The sequence below is a fragment of the Cnephaeus nilssonii genome (genome assembly GCF_951640355.1).
Source record: "Cnephaeus nilssonii genome assembly, chromosome: 9".
Classification (NCBI taxonomy): Eukaryota; Metazoa; Chordata; class Mammalia; order Chiroptera; family Vespertilionidae; genus Cnephaeus; species Cnephaeus nilssonii.
In genome coordinates, this window is record NC_137080.1 from 32,175,833 (window position 1) to 32,186,992 (window position 11,160).

Genomic DNA, 11,160 nt, shown 5'->3' on the forward strand with positions numbered 1-11,160 from the left:
TTGCCATGTAAATGCATTTAATTTCACTGTAGGATACATTAAACATTTGTAAAATTAAAGTTAATGGATTTTAAGAAAGTATTAAATTTTTATTAAAAGCACAACTTTGCTATTGTATAAATGCATACTTTGGGATATGATAAAGTTATGAAATGAATATTGAGAATCTTTATAGCTTTGTCTATTGAATGTTTGATAATTCAAGTTTGTATGGTAATGTTCATCCAAGATGAAACATAAGAAACATAAAAATTGAATGTCCATGAGCCACAAAGAGCCTATAAAGAAGAGATGTACAAGATTCTTCCGGTGTCCTTAGGTATTACAGCCTGCAAAGATCACTCTTTCAACAGGTTGTTCCAGGCTCACTTAGTACTTGGCTTTCATACTGACACTAACACCAAAAGCTGGCAGATCAGTGAAGTCAGAAAGATGAATTGTTATCCTTTCGAGATAACAGAGTGGTACCCTACACAGAGTGGCACGATTAGATAATTGATATAGTCTATTTAATAAAAAATCATTTCCTCTACAACAGAGACTTGTCATATTGTGACTCATTATAAAACAAATTAATGCGTTCTATGTGTCACATTCTTTTATTTTAGGAGATCTAGAAAGATTCTTGTCAGATTAATTGAAATATAACATTGTAGGTGATTTTAATGTTTAGTTTTAAAAGTCTAGTGCGTTATTGGTGTTTTAAAAATAGCACTATTAATGATAGTCCTCACAAGGTACCAAATGCCTAAATAATGTTTATAATATATTAATGAGGGATTATAATTTATAAGTAAAATATATGCATTTTTGTAATAATTATCTTTGTTTTCATAAAGTGAAAGGAAAATATTATCTTCAAGTTTCTAGTTGATTTAATTAATATGTATTTTATTGATAGGGAAATGTAAAAGTGCATGTAACAAAACTTATTTAATTATTGGATTTGAATTAAACTTCATTGGAATACATAATATGCTATATTATATCTGCTAAAATTGACAATGACAGTCTCTTGCATAATTATTAGAAAGAAGCTTGTTATGTAGGTAGGCTGTATATATTATTGAATTGATGCTCACACATATCTTTGACTTTTTTTCTATCAAATTCAATAATTTGGAAGGTCTGGATTATTCCACTTGGAAAACATATCTCCAATTTATTCCTTCACATCTGTACTTAATATATTCAGCCACCATCATCTCTCGCCTGCATATTCCATTAGTCTCCTTCCCAATGTCCCTGCCTCTGGTCAATTCTTTCATCTATCTTCCTACATAGTGAAGCCTTATCTTTCTAAAATTTCAGTATTTTATCCCACTCATTTGATTAAAAACTTTCACCACCTTCCACTGTTCACATGACCACGTCTCAAGGTGGATAATAACATTTAAAATGAAGGTAACCTTACAACATGCTAGACTGCATGTTTTATGTTTATAATCCCATGCAATCTTTGTCACAGCTTCATCAAGTAAGTGCAGTTACATGGATGAGACAGCTAAGAGATTTGTTAAAGCAGCCTTCCCAAAGCCACACATAGCCAGCAGGTAATAAAGTCAAGACTTGAACCTGTGTCGTCTGAGTCCAGGGCCCAAATTACTTGGCCACTGTTCATACTGCCACTCTTTATTGTCTGCCTCTAGCTTTTGTCATCCAAACTAGTCCTTTGCCTCAGCCCTGGGCACCCACCCTCCATCCACACCAGCTTCCCTGTGTCGTATATACCAACATCCTTTTGTTCCTGTGGCTCCTTCTAACATTCCCATTCCTTCTGACTTGCAGACTCTTCACCTTTCAAATTCCCACTCAAGTATCACTTTCTAAGGAAAGCTTTTCCCGGGTTTCTCCAGGTGGAATATTGCCCATAGCTCTGTTGAGCACAGCATGTTGGTCGTAGGTCCATTCTCATAATCATCATTTTTTATTTTGAAGACATGTTTATGTATTTCTGTCCCCTCAGTAGAGCTCCTCTAGAACAAACTGTCTCTTTCTCATATTTGTTTTTCCAAGTTCTTAACATACAGAGAAGAAGGTCTATAATAATTGTTTTCTGAACAAACAAATGTTTTTCTGCCAGACTATCTAACATCAAGGTTGTATTTGCCTAATTTTGATCTCACACTATAGATGATCTGTCAGATGGTAATAAAATGTTTTAAAACTCAACTGAAAAAATTCCAAAATAAAAAAGAGAATTGGGGGGTTTGATTTCCTGGGATGAGTTATTCTTTATTTAACAGCACTGTAGAATGTGGAATTTTTTATAGCTTAAAATGATTGGCTGAGGTATTAAACTGCTTTGCCAGCTGTTCAACAAATGTATTGCTCCCAGAATGTAAATAACTACTGTTATGTCTCTATAAAATTCTAGACCTTGAGTGGCATATTTGATTAGAGTGAAATGAGAAAGAAAGAATTGTTGTAAACAAGAAGCTGAGATTAAAAAGGTATATTCGGTAACTAGTTATGGTGAGTTCAAATAGTCTTTCTAAGAATAGAGATAGAAAATTAAGTAAAATACTTGCAATCTTAAAGGAAGTAAAACATAAACCTCAGTGAAGCTTAATCCTATTCTTTGCAATCGATCCCTTTTATCCCTTCAGGTGGGGCTTATTGCAGAAGGAGAGTCAATTGCATGTCATTTTACCAATTTCCATTCAAATTTTATCAATGCAATATCTTTAGTGCCAACTTGTATGACACTTATTAAGAGGAATTCTCTTTTATATATGTGTTTTTGGTGGTATTAATTACTGACCAGATGCATTAAGTATGAACAGTACCAGCTTGTGAATACCAGGCACAGGCATAGGGTCTTCCATTTCCACTGCCACTCGTTGCCTTACCTAATCTTAGCTATGTTTCTATACAACCGATGTTACTAAGTTCCATTCATCATGTTAAGTTACAGGAATGGAAATCCAACTTCCTTTATTGAGTTTATAACAATGAACTGACTTAAACAGTCCTAGTACAGGGCAAGTTGGCTGGTAATAATAGGAGTAGTGAGGAGAAAAATAAAAACAACAACTTGAGATCAATATATTATTTCCGTCCAGCAAGCTTTATTGAACATTGAACTCCTGTCTCCAACTCTGTGTTAGATCATGAAGGTACACACACAAATACAGAGATGGAAATACAGGAGTTTCCTTTCAATAAGCTCAGAAAGACAGAGAAAAGGCTGCAGTGCAGCAGAAACTGAGGATGAGTATTGACTGAGATCTAGAAACTTTTAGGAATTTCTTCCCAGGTGTAGTACAAATAGGTCAAAATTAAAGAAAAATGCTGAAGGAATATCTACCATTCACTGACCTAACGTGGAAGAGCACCATCAATAGGAGGAAGAGAGATAAGGTAACAAATCCATTTAAAGGTCTGGAATTTGCAATGAAAAGCATGTGCCTGCAATACTGTGGGGTAGCAGACTGGTCAACTGCACCAGGGCAGCCTCTGGGTTCACCTGGGGACCACAGGAAGCAGGAAACCATCTGTGTGGTGGGAGTGTGATAGCAGCCAGGGGGAGGAACCAGGAAGAGCCACAGGTAGTGCCTGCTATGGAGCCCATCTACAAGGTAGAAAGTCACAGAAATGTTGCCGACACACTGATCTTTCCCAGGCCTCTCAGTCTGCTGAGGGGTGAATCAGTGGGGCATGTTTATGCCAGTGAGATATCTTTGGGAAAAATTATAAATGTAGCCATATTGACGGTTAGGGACAGCACTCCAATGTGGGCTAGACTCCAGGGCTTGGTAGACTGCTTCTTATTTATTAACTAGAGGCCCGGTGCACAAAATTCGTGCACGGGAAGGGTCCCTAGGCCTGCCCAGTGATCAAGGCTGATCAGGGCCTTCCTTCTGGCTGCTGGCTGCCAGCCGGGGCCTTCCTTCATTCTGCACCACCCCCTGGTGGTCAGTACACATCATAGCGAGCAATTGAACTCCTGGTCTCCCAGTCGAACTCCGGAAAGGACAATTTGCATATTAGGCTTTTATATATATAGATGAGACAACATGATAAGTAAGGCCCACCACCACACATTTATAGTCATTCATTTGCTGCCTCTTCTAGTCACATCATTCAACCCCCACATTGGTGACTGTCAGAGTAAAAATAACATAGAGATATGAGGTACCTCCGTTCTGACCCCTTGGTGATGATTCCAGGCACCTGTTTGACTCATTGCTCTGATGTTGGGAACTTACTCCTGCTGGGCTGGGACTCAGCCTTCTTATGTGTTCTGACCTCTAGCACATGCATGTTTCTTCATTTCTCATTGTTTGCCTGACTTGCGCCTCTTACTTAGATCCTTCTGGTTGACTGTGCTTCTGGACCAAATTTTCTTTTCCCTATTTCTTGGCTCTTAGTGTTTTTTGCACACACCCCAACTCCACCTTGCCCATTTTTGAGATCCTTCCCTGCCAAGCTGTGCAATTCTCTCAGCAACTTTGAGCATGTTATGGACTGAATTGTCTCCTCCCCACAAATTCATATGTTGAAGCCTTAACCTCTGATGTGATGGTAACTGGAGATGCGCCCTTTGGGAGGAATTGCTTAGATGAGGTCATGAGGGTGAGGCCCTCTGCCTCAGTGAGAACACAGAGAGATGTTGGCAGGGAAGAGAGCTCTTGCCAGGAAAGTACTAGCTGGTAGCTTGATCTAGGACTTCCCAGCCTCCAGAACTGTCAGAAGTAAATTTCCATCCTTTAAGCCTCCAAGTCTATTGTATTTTATTATGGCAACCCAAGCTGACTAATATCAAAAGGAGCTTACAGATGGGAAAACAAGACTCAGAGAACATAAGCACTTTGTTTCAGAATCTAATTAATTAGTATTTGATTTGGCAAAAAATAATCTTTGCTATTTGGACCACACAGTAGTACATTAAAAATTAGAAAATTTGTCCCACCCCCATATTAAACGTGACATTAAATGAAGGTAAGGTTTAAATTATCCATCTTTTCTGTGGGTAAAATTTTGAGGATGACACTCTTAGACATTCATATTCAGATGTGTTTTTATATCTTACTTGTATCTCTCTCTAGGACTTATCTTTTTCTTTACATTATTCAAGTATTTACATAAAGGCATGAGTATCCAAGCTGCTTCTAAATTCTCAGACTATAGGACTTATTCAGTAACAGCGCTTAGCTGAAGACCAGTCATGTGTGGCTTTTCTTAGATAATACTTCACTGTAGTAATGTTTTGTCATATTTTGGTGAGATGGGAATATGCAGACAGGAAAATAGATATGAAAAAAATTTAAATATATTTTTATTTACTTTAGAGAGAGGATTGGAAAAGGAGAGAGAGATAGAAACATCAAGGAAAGAGAAATATCGATTGACTGCCTCCTGTATGTCCCCTACTAGGGATCAAGCCTGCAACCTGCACATGTGCCCTAACTGGAATCCAATCATGACCTCCTGGTTCATGGGCCGAGGCTCAGCTGCTGAGACACACCTGCCAGGCTAGACATGAAAGTTTGATTCTCAGTTTCCCCTTAGCCACCTTTCTGAAATAGGAGGCATTTCTCTTGCAAGACCAATATTAGAGTCCAGCCCAGTAGTTGGTATCATGCTTTGGAGAACAATGGTGGAGACCAGAGCCAGGCCTGTGGAAGGCGGGCCTCCAGCCATGCAGCAACTGTGGTCATTAATACAGTCCTGTATTTTCTTTTTAAAATGTTTTTGTTGATGTCAGAGAAAGAGGAAAGGAGAGGGAGAGAGATAGAAACATGAGAAACATCAACATTGATCGGCTGCCTCCTGCAAAGCCTCCATTGGGGGGATCGAGCCCACAACCCAGGCATGTGCCCTGACCGGGAATCCAACTGGTGACCTCCTGGTGGATGCTCAACCACTGAGCAACACCAGCTGGGCAGTCCTGTATTTCCTATGGCCTCTAGCTGACTGATCTTAGCTTGTCAGGTCACTAAAAGCAGAGGTTATTATATTTCCAAGGAATTACCAGAATTCACTTTGTATCTCTAAGGTTGGGCCTGTTAGGAAAATGGTTTGTTTAAAAATTTTCAACTACTTAATTTTTCAGTTGAAACAAAAATGAAATGAATCTCTAATATATTCAATTTTAGTAGTTCTTTTAATGTTATTTCACCAGCTGTATATAAAATCCAACTCATCTCTTGGTTTTAAGTCAGCCATTTGAAAACAGAGCGGCGAATTTACATACATACAAATGGCAGTGGTGACAAAATGATCCTGTCCCTTTTAGAATGTGTGTGGCCTAAACAAAAGCCCAAGTAACTCATATTAAGCAGTCCTTTGGATAAAGAGGAGAATCCTATCAAATAATTTTCTTATATTTTTATAAATGATGGAAATAAAGCTTATGATGTTAGGACTTCATTTAGTGGATCTTGGAGTGCGTGTGTTGTTATTTCAAAAAACAGAATTTAACCTCTTGTAGTAAAACAGGCATTTATCACCAGAATCCATGATCTGTCCTCTAGACTTGTGCTTATCTTTTTTGCCTTTTATAAAAATGGGTTTCCTTTTTCATTTCTTCTCTTTATATTATCTTCTTCATGTTCATTTCTCTATAGTGGATGGTATTTGCAGAATTCTAAAATGTCAGTGTTCTTTCACATGGAAACTTAGATCTCATTCGGAAAGTCAGTTCTGAAACAGATTACAGATGTTCAGCTGTTGCAGCCGGGGTGTGGTGACCCCATCCCCTCCCCAGCTGAAATGAGCAGAGACTTGCAACAGAGGAACCACTGTGTGGAGTGTGCCACACAGCTCTGCCCTTGGGTCAAGGGTGTTCAGTAACACAGGGTTTCTGAAGCTGATGTCACTTGGCAGGGGAAACTTGAGGAAAATTAATTTTCAGGTCATTTTCTTTTTAAAGATGAAATGTCTTAGCACAAATATGGGAATAATAGATTCAGAGAATGTATCGATTCCTGGGCAAAATAACAGGAAATTAAATGTGGAACAATGCCTTTCATTTCTTCTATTGCATCTGACTGTGTAAATTTTGATTTCACTTCCAGTCTCAGATTCAGGTTATCAGGAATGTTTTTAACACCTTAAGCCTATGTCAGGGTTTCTTAACCTTGGCACCACTGACCTTGGGCAGTGCATTGTAGAATGTTTAGCAACATCTCTGGCCTTCACTAACTAGATGCCAGTAGCACTAACGCCCTATCCAGCCATGACAGCTAAAAATGTCTCCAGACACTGCACATGTCCCCTGAAGTCACCCCCCGTTGGGAACCACTGGCTATATTTCTTGAGTATAAAGACTTTTAATTATTCATCTTTGTATCCCTAATCCCTAGCACTGTCTAGCATTAGCATTACCCCACAAATGTCCCTGGAATTACAAAGTTAAAACTAGTATAGTTATGCATATAATGACTTTTTTTTTGTACATGAATGTATTAATGTAAGTGTTGTGTGTTTTTTTAAAGGAAGATCTTATTTTTTGGGGGGGCCAAGGTGCCCTGACTGGGAATTGAACCCATGAGCCTTTGGTGCATAGGAAAATGCTCCAACTAACTGAGAAACACTGGCCAGGGCAAAGGTTTTATATTATTTAGGAGGCTTTTAATATTATTGGTTTAATAATATAAATGTAATTATTAATTCCTACTTCTTTATTAGTTATAATTACATAATACATCTTTATTGTACTGATGCATTTCTCTGAACTTCATGGGAATATCATGTGTTTCCCAGAAAGGCTGGTAAAAGTGTACTTACCTGGCCCTCAGGAGTCTGTGACCTGGGAGCTTGGCCCTGCTCCACTGAGGCAGCGTGACAGTGAGATGGCCCTGAGTGCCTCCTGGGAAATATAATGAGTCTGTCATGCAGAAGGAATTGAGGCAGTAAATAAAGATGGGAGGAGAGCTAGGGAAGGAATGAAGCAGCCCAGCATAGCGCTGCAGTTTTCTTCCTGTTGGGGTTAGCACTTTCATCTGGGCCATTAGGTGGTACAAATAGGCAATGACATGGCAGCTCTTGGCATAACTGACATTTAGGTAGTGCATACCATATGCCAGGCACTGTCTGGGAACTCTACTTGATTTAATTTTTAATCCTAACACAATGGGCTATAGAAGGTGCTAGTATTATCCCCATTTTACAGAAAGGAAAACTGGCAGAAAGAAGTTAGTATCACTCGCTAATTCAATAAATATTATTGGAGTCCATACCACATACTAGATGCTGTGTTTATAATGCAATATATTAATGTATGATATTCTCCTTGACCTCAAGAAGCTTGATCTCTCTGGTAGAGAAGATGATCTAAATACACAATGTACCAAGTCAAACATGTTCAATATCAGAAAGGAAGAAATAATAATGTGTTGTGTTGCTTGCTGGGCAACAGTGGGCATGTTATTTAACTTCTACAAACTTGTTTTCTCATCTCTAAAACTAGGATAATAATAATAATACTCACCTGAGGATGTTGTTGTAAGTACAATGTCAGCATATAGTAAGGACCTAATAGATGTTATGTAGTGGTAGAGTAATAATAAAGAGTGAGAGATTGTTTCCATCTGGGTGTACCAGAGTTTTCTTAGAGGTAATATTTTAACTGAAGCTTGAAGGATTGGCAGCACTTAACCATCTGCTAACAAAGGGGAAAATCCATTTTTTAATAGAGGAAATAACATAGCATAGTACAAGAAAGCCCAGAAAATAGAAAAAGCCTAGAGTTTGGTTTCTTTGCAGCATGAGAGTAGAGGAGGAGAAAAGGTAACAGGGGAGGTTGGGGCCACATCATTACATTAGCCTCAGGCTAAGGAATTTGGAATTTTTCATTGGTCCATGTGGACCAGAACTGAAGAATAACGGTGCTTTAAGAAGCTTTGTGTGCCGTTGATGTGTAGGATGGAATTGAGTAGAGGAGAGCAGCATCCAGGGACACAGTCAGCATCCATTGCACAGACGGGGTGATGAAGCCTCCTCTCTTCTAATGGCCCTGGCAGTGTCAGGGGAGGGAGACAGAGGGTTCATTCTGCTGATAGAATTGACTGAATCTGGAGGTGGAACAGGGAGTTGTCACAAGACAAAAAGATTAAATGAGAGTCTTAGATACTGAGGGTAACTGGAAGGATTGTGTACGTAGTGGTAATGATAGGGTCTGCAGGGGTGGCTAATGAGTGTACCTTTACAACTCTAGATGCCATCTGTTTGGGGACATACAACAAACAGGCCTCTTTCCAGAATAGAAATTTAACTGGTAAAAATTCAGTTGTTTAGGCTGATGTTGTTGAAGGAACTTGAGAAAGGACATCTTTTCATGGAGACATTGGAGTAGGGCAACTATTGATGGTTGATGCCTAAAGAGTTCAAGGTCAGAGGGAGGTGAGAACCAAGGGAAAAACATCTATCCAAGAAACCCAGATGGAAGGGGAGTCCAGAAAGCAGGGATGGTTAATGGATTTAGATATTTCTGAGAAGCTGAGGAGGATTTGAAAAATTACTTTGAGAGAAAATATTCTGTTCTCTGGTTGAGGCAAGAAATGATGCAGCAAGTAAGTAATTAGTGTTGGAGGGGGGCGGGCAGGGTGGAAGGCTGTGGTGGTTATATGGAACAGGGTAAAAATTCAGATGCCTACGTTGGAAATTTCTAGTCTCAGAGGGTTAGTCTTTGAAAACAATGTGCTTCTGAATGTATTAGTGTGTGTGTGTGTGTGTGTGTGTGTGTGTGTGTGTGTGTGTGAGAGAGAGAGAGAGAGAGAGAGAGAGAGAGAGAGAGAGAGAGACAGAGACAGAGAGAGACAGAGAGAGAGAGAGAGAGAGAGAGAGAGAGAGAGAGAGAGAGAGAGAGAGAGAGAAGTATGGTGAGTTGATGCTCTGTGTACTATTTTATTCCTAGTTAATTGTTGCCATATGGGAATGTGAGCCCAGCATTGCCAGTGGTTTCAATTTTTCAAAAGAAACAGGTAATCTAGTTGTTTCTACATTTTTATGTGAAATTTGCACATTTTTAAATGTTGGCTCAAATTTTAAAAACATTGTCTAAACCAAAGCAGTTTGCTTCAGTAGAGATCATGGATTCATGAAAGTGCTCTGTGAAAAGGAAAAGAAGAGGAGACTGGCTTACCACAAGCATTAGATAAATACTTGTTGAATGAGAAACAAGGTTGTGGGATGACTATCCTATATAATAAAAGCCTAATATGTAAATCAACCACAGAATGACCAGTGGAATGACCGGTTGCTATGATGCACACTGACCACCAGGGGGCAGATGCTCAACCCAGGAGCTGCCCCCAGCCCTCAGACCCCAGGCCAGCCAAGGCGGGTGCCAGTGGGGGCCCCCTGATCGCCCTACCGGTCACCCCACAGGTCGGCCCTGATCGCCAGCCAGGCCTAGGGACCCTACCTGTGCACAAATTTTGTGCACTGGGCCTCTAGTCCTAATATATAAAAACCCTGGGTCTGTCACACCCTCAATGATCGGAGACTCAACCTAATGCCCAGGCTGCATGTGCAGCAGGATCCGGTGGGTGGGAACTTGTGGCAATGGAGACGAGGATGGGGGAGGCAGGGCCGGCACTCACACTCACTCACAACTGCACACACGCACAGACACACACAGTGCCCACCAGCTCACAGTCTTTTCTCCCTTTCTTTCCCTCCTTCCCAGCTCACTCTCAGAGCCTCTCTCAGAATGAGGAAACAAAACAGACTGGACCTAAAGAGGCCTGGATGGAAGGGAGGGAGGGCAGAGGGTGGAGTGGCCCCCACTGGCCCTGCCCCCTCCCAGCCAGGAAAGAGGAAGAGGGAGACAGGGAGGCAGGGAGGCCTGGAGAACTGCTGAGAAAAACAAAGAGAGAGACTGGGTGAGATCAGGCCGGCAGGGGAGGGCAGTTAGGGGCAACCAGGACGGGAGAGGAGGGCAGTTGGGGGCAAGATCAGGCCTGCAGAGAAGGACAGTTGGGGGCGAGATCAGGCTGGCAGGGGAGGGCAGTTAGGGGTGATCAGGCAGACAGAGGCAGTTGGTGGCGAGATCAAAGTGGCAGGGGAGAGCAGTGGGGGTGAGATTAGGCTGGCAGTGGAGGGTAGTTAGGGCTGATCAGGCAGGCAGGCAGAGGCAGTTAGGGGTGATCAGGCAGACAGGCAGAGAGGTTAGGGGTGATCAGGCAGGCAGGCAGAGGGGTTAGGGACAAT